This window comes from Elephantulus edwardii, unplaced genomic scaffold, assembly GCF_000299155.1.
Source record: "Elephantulus edwardii isolate Elephantulus edwardi_28Jun2011 unplaced genomic scaffold, EleEdw1.0 scaffold00321, whole genome shotgun sequence".
NCBI lineage: Eukaryota > Metazoa > Chordata > Mammalia > Macroscelidea > Macroscelididae > Elephantulus > Elephantulus edwardii.
This window is the reverse complement of record NW_006400071.1, coordinates 1,838,697-1,845,515: the sequence shown is the minus strand read 5'-3', so window position 1 is coordinate 1,845,515 and position 6,819 is coordinate 1,838,697.

Below are 6,819 nucleotides of genomic sequence, written 5' to 3'. Positions count from 1 at the left end.
ATTCAATCTGTTTGCAGAACAAACAATTCGAGAAGCTGGATTATATAAAGAAGAATATAAAGAACCATGTGGTATCAGGATCGGAGAAGACTTATTAACAACCTGCATTATGCAGAAGACACAACTTTGCTTGGTGAATAAAAAGGACTTGAAGTACTTGCTGCAGAGGATCAAAGACTATAACCTCCACTATAAGTTATATCTAAACATCAAGAAAATAAAAATCTTCACCAACCTCAATCAGTAGGCAACCTCAAAACAGGCAGAGAAGAGATAGAAGTTATCAATTACTTCATCTTGCATGGATCTACAATTAACACCCTTGGCACCACCAGCCAGGAAATCAAGACATAATGCATTGGGTAAGTCAGCTCTCAGAGACCTCTCCAATGCCCTGAAAAGCAATGGTGTCAGACTGACTATGAAGGTGCACCTGAACCAAACCACGATCTTTTCAATTGTTTGTTACGCAGCTGAAAGTTGGACAGTGAATAAAAATGTCAGAAGACAAATCAGTGGGCCTTTGAGTTTTGGTGTTTGGAGAAGAATGCTAAATATCCCATGGACCTTATATAAGAGATCCACACTTGTTCCTCTCCATTGTTTTATTCATCTTTCCCAGATTTATTTTTCTCCAAAGCTCTTTGTACCTACCATGTTTTGTACCTACATGTTTTATGTTTACTTATTTGTTTGTTTATTGAAAATATCCTAATTAGAATGTGAACTCCGTGAGGACAGGGACTCTATTTTATTCATTGATGTACAACCATATCCAGAACAGTATCTGTCACATAGTACACACTTAATAAATATGATAACTGAAAAAAGAAATAAATATTGACATTTACAAGTGAATAACACTTATTGGTTGTTACCAAAAGAGAGAGAGAAAAAAAAAGAAATAATTACTACTTGGAATTATAAGGAATTATAGGAATTCCACTACTTGGAATATACCCTGAGAAAGTAAGAACTGAGACACAAATGTACACCAGTGTTCATAGCAGCGTTATTCACCATCACAAGAACATGGAAACATCCCAGATGTCTAACCACAAACAAATGGATTGAGAAATTATGGTACCTTCACACAATGGAATACCACACACCATGCAGGAAAAATTATTACAACAACCAGCTGAAAGAGAGCATTATGCTGAGTGAACTAAATCGGTCCCACAAGGACAAACATTATATAAAATCATTGTTGTAGAGTGAGTATACGGGTCCAGGGGGTGTTGGGGGGGTGGAAGCAGTGGGGTAAGGATGTGCAAGGGGAGAGGAGGAATTAACCATGGGGTTATACAATTTGATGGGTGGGGGGTGAGGGAAATTGGAAGAATCTGTTCTGGAAAACAATGTATTAAAATTTTGTAAATAAACTAGTATAAAAAAAATTGAAAACAGAAAAAGAAAAGGGGGAGAAAAAGGATGACTTCGATAGCCAGTGCTGTCTTTGAAGATAAGAAGCTTTGAACAAAGGAACTTGAGTAGTTTCTAGAGAGTTTAAAAGATAAGGAAACGGATTATGTTTTAGCATAAAGTCATGTTGTTGTTGTTGTTGTTGTTGTTGTTGTTGTCAATGAGTCGTAGGTAACTCATAGTGACCCTGTGAATGAAAGACCTGAACACTTGTATAACTTTCATTATTTCTTCAAGTTCATAGGATTTCCAGAGGCAAGCTATTTTGAAAGTGGATGCTACTCCTGCTTCCAAGCTTATTTTAATTGGGGAACTCCACCAAACACTGTCCACCATGAGTAACCATTCTCACATTTGAGACATCGGTGTCACAGTGTTCAGCATCACAGCAACCACGAGCTACCTCTGTACAGCAAATGGACAGACCACTGCTGTACCACCTAGAAGAATGTTTGACCAAAAACAATTAAAACCAGGCCGTTGGGCCTCAGGCCCTCAGACCCAACCAACTTTAAGAACCAAAGCATGGTTCTAACTGCATGAGCTCAATCATTCCACCTTCCTCCATAATCAAGCATTCCCATTGGCTCTCACCACCCAGAAACGCCCATCTGGGAGCACTCCGCTGCTTCCTTAACCTCCTGCTAGTCTGATGCCACATGTGCCTTCATATAGTCTAACTTCTTGAATGATTTGTTCAGCATATTAGCATCTTGATTTTTCAAAAAGGGTTGGGCGGGGGAGAAGCATTACTTTCTCATCGGGAGCTCTGGTGATATAATCTGGAGGGAGTTAAGCTGCTATCCCAAAAGAGGTGGCACTTTTCTGGTGGTTCAAATCCACCAGCAGGTCTATGCGAGAAAGATGGGCAATCTCCTCCTATGTAATGTGTGACCTCTGAAAACCTCCAGAAGGATCAGCTGTCAGGCCCGACTCTATGGCAATGATTTGAGACTGAGAACTGACCGCCTGAATTTGGACTTCTAGTTTCCTAATTATGAGAATCTAAATTTCTGTTTATTAAAACCAAAATAAATGAATATTATTTTAAGGTGATGGTGAGGGAAAAGGAAGTGTTGAGTTTCTGTTTAAGGTGATAGAATTTGGTAATAAATATTTCATTATACTGGAAGTGGTTGCACTGCATAATTGATGTAATTGGTACCATTAAATTGTACACATGTAAAATATTCAGGTAGGCAAATATTATGCCCTATATAATTTTACAGCAATAGAAAAAAGAAAGATGAAAGTGAATTAATGAAAAGTGAACAATTAAACCAATCTGTGAACGTTACAGTGATGGGCTCCAAATACAACAAAGATATCAGGATGTGGGGATTATTCAACCACGAGGGGTTCAATAGAAGTTATGAGAGTTAAGAAATGCCTGCTTGACCCAGTGTCAGTAAAAAGATGCTGTCTTAAAGAAGCCACGTGGACTAGAGACTCTGAAAGTCCAAGTTTTGTTTTTAAATTATTTCAATCAAAGCAGTCCTTTTGCAAAAAAAAATAATTTCTCTTTGGAAATATGTCTTCACCTGAGACTGAAACGACTGCTTCCAACACAGTTTTAAACTTATTTGCGAGGCCATAACCTTTCTGAAGCAATGCCTTTTAAACTGTGAAGCCACCTACTTCTCTGACTCCGCAAGGTCCCAGGGAAACATATATCCACAAATAGCAGCAGTGCAGGAAAAATATGAATGGGCTGCCTGACCTGCAGGGATACTGTGATCCATGGGTTCTTGAATGTCCAGGAAGCACCAGATATAAACAACCTAACCTTGCTGCTGGAGACTGTTCCAAGCCCTTGAACAAAGAGCTCCACAGTCTCGACCAATCAGAAAAGGCATAGAGATGATAAAGGGCAGACTAAAGGAAAGGATCAATGCTGGGTCTGGGCCAACTTGGCTGGTGGAGCCAGATGAGAGTTACTCAGTTTCAAGGTCACTGGTCTGAATCAAGAATTGTTACAGTTAATATATCAGGCAAAGTCAGTATTCTAGGTTGGTCTCCTGAATACATATTGCCTGGCATTCTCTCAAAGGCAGTCATATTTTATAGAAAACTAAACACAATTTTCAGGGTGGGAAATAACTTCATTTATACCTATTTCATAACTATTAGCTTATAAAAACTACATAGAGTCATATAACTTTTGGGATTTATCTGCTAAAGAGAAATTAAAGTGCTTTTGGTGGCAATTGAGAGAACCTTAACTTAATCAAGTTTAAGAGAAAAAGAATTGATTGATTGATTGATTGATTGATTGGCTAAAATCACTATGAAGTCTAGAAAAGTGTAAGTTGTTTAAGATTCTGGGACTCAAACATGAGTCCAGACTCTATAAATCTCTCAAATTCTGAGACAAAACCTTTTCAAACAAAGGGAAAGATGATAGTTGACAATTTTAGAATCATTGTATATTAACAGAGGTTTTAAGTCTTAAAAAAATTCCAGCAAATGTCCAGGGAGAACTCTGGTTTGTCTATCTTGGACTATATATCTCTATCCCTAAACAAATCACCTTAGGCAGGAGAATAGGATATTCTTAGAGAACAGATATGCAAAGCAAGGAGGTGCTGTGATAAAATGGTTGCTATACGAAAAAAAAAGACATGATGTATTGAGGAAATCTGCTTTCATGACTTCTTCAAAGTGCTAAAGAGCAATGAGTTCAATTTAAAGACTAAGGTAGGCCTGATCCAAGCCTTAGTCTTTTCAATTACTTGTTCTACACATATCGAAAATTGAGCAATGAGTAACAATGACAAAAGAAGAATTGATGTTTTTGAGTTTGGGGGTTGGGTAAAAGTTTGGAATATTTCATGGACTGCCAAAAGAACAAGCAAATCTGTCTTGAAGGAAGTGTAAACAGGATGTTTCTTAGAGGCAGAGTTGGTGAAATGTTGTCTTACATACTTAGGGCACATTCCAGTCTGTGAAAAAGGACACATCCTACTGGAAAAGTCAGAGTGTCGTAGAAAGGATGAAAGAGTCCCCAACAAGACGGATTGACTATAACAATGGGTTCAAGCATGCCAGTGATAGTGGGGATGGTATAGCATAAGGCAAGACTCAGATCTATTGTTCAGAAGGTTGCTGTGAGGTGTGGCCAGCTCTGTGGCACCTACTAGAAACAGCATTCAGATAAAAGTGAGAGGTGTCTACATGCCTCCACTTCTATGTAGTTAGGTAATTTATCGTAGTGTTGTGGAAGAGTGCTGAATATCCCAAAGAATGCCAAAAGAACAAGCAATTCTGACCTGGAGGAAATTCAACCAGAGTGCTTCTTAGAGGCCAGGCTGGAGGAACATCTCACATACTTTGCGCATGTTGTCAGGAACCATAAGTCCTTGGGAAACAACATCATGCTGAGAAGAATGGAGGGTCAGAGCAAGAGAAGACTCTAAACAAAATTCGTTGATGCAATGCCTGTAACAATGAACTTGACCTTATCAGAGATTGTGAAAACGGCACAAGAAAACACCAGATTCAGATCTGTTGTTCATAGGATTACTCTGAGTTGTAGTCACCTTGATGGTGCCTAGGAACAGAGAATTTCTTAAATAACTAATTGGAGTGCAAAAAAAGAGGAAAATCCTCATTGAGATGGATTGACAGAGTGGATGAAACAATGAATTGCTAGACAACGATGTGGAAATCATGCTACAAATTTAGTATCTTTTTATCTAGCCCTTAAATTCACAATGAAAGTTGGTGTATATTTGACAGTTTCCACAATGGCTGAAAGATGATTTAAATTCTCTTCCATTCATTTGTTGATGGGCACTTGAGTTGTTTCCAGCTCTTTGCTATTGTGAACAAAGCCGCAATAAACATGGGTGTGCATATATCTGCTTGAGTGGCAGTTATGGTTTCTTTTTCTTTATTAAGTTTAATGAAAGTTTACAGAGACTTAGGATTTCCAGTCATTCATTGTTGCACTTTTCTCCCTTCCCAATCCCTCCCCCATAAATCACTTTTCTCCTTGAAAAGAAAAAGAAAAACTCCCTCATTATTATGCAGTCCCTCGCTCCAAGTCCACTCCACTATGCAGCCTTCACTCTGGACTTCTGTAATGACAAGAATACCCATTCATATGTCCCTTTTAAAAGATCTCTCCCTCATATCTTTCCATGCTATACACAATATTCCTCACCTCCTTTTCTGTCTCCCCTCAACCCTGATGTCAGTCCAGTTTTACAACAGTGGCCCTATGTAATATTTGTCCTTTTGTGACTGAGATACTTCACTCAGCATAATGTCCTCCAGGGTCATCCATTTTGAATATTATTGCATGAGTTCTTTGTTTTTCAATGCTGCATAGTATTCCATTGTGTGAATATACCAGAGCTTCTCCATCTACTCATCTGTTTATGGGCACTTCCCAAGTGAAATAAATATATCAGTTTTTCTTTTCAAGGAGAAGAGTGAATTGGGGAAGCAGGTGGGCAGGGAGAAAAGTGCAACAATGAATAACTGGATACCCTACGCCTCTGTAAACTTTCATTAAAATTAATAAAAAAGCAAATAAATGGAAAAAGATTTTTAATGGAAAAAAATCTCTCTTCCACAAGATTCTCTTCCCCACTATTAGAAATTATGTCTAGAGTAATGAGTCTTGGATGCAATTCCTGATGTCCTTCTCCCAGCTACATGATCTAGGACAGACTGTACCTACCACACAAAATCATTATATTGTTATTGCTGTTGTTGTTGTTGTATAGCATCGTGTTGGACCCAATCCATAGCTGATTATCAGAAGGAATAAATCACATGGAAAGAGATTGTCCATCTCTACCCTGAGGGGCAGCTGTTGGATTCAAACAGCATGCCTTTGGGTTGGAAACATAACTCCTTATCACTAAACACAAGACCATTGGGAGGGTTAAAATAAACACAATGTGTGGAAGTGCTTTGCAACCCACTGAGCTGTATGCAAACATAATAAAAAACAGTAAGAGTTATGAAGCCAGGTGGCAGTGCATACAGAAATAGGTCAAGTGCACAGGAGGAGCTGAGGTTTCCCACAGATGCCTGCAGGGAAGCTTCAAGGCCTGGGGTGGACGGGTCAGCCAGACAAAACTCTCTGGAGTGGTCAGTTCTAGAAGCAGGGCAGACCTGGGGCAGTCACTGCTGCCAGAGGCCTTTGGCTGATGAAGCTTTATGTGGAGAGAATGGATTTAGCCTGCTCATCACCAACAAGACATGCCAGTTGCCCTCCATCCCTCATTCTTTATTTTCTATAATTATACTTTATTAATTTTCATAAACATTTACAGAGATTTTGGGTTTCCATTCATTCACCGCTGCACCATTCTCTCTACCCTCCTCCCAGTTTGTTCTTGTCCAAATGCCACAGTGCTTGTCAAAGCCAGTTCTGATTAA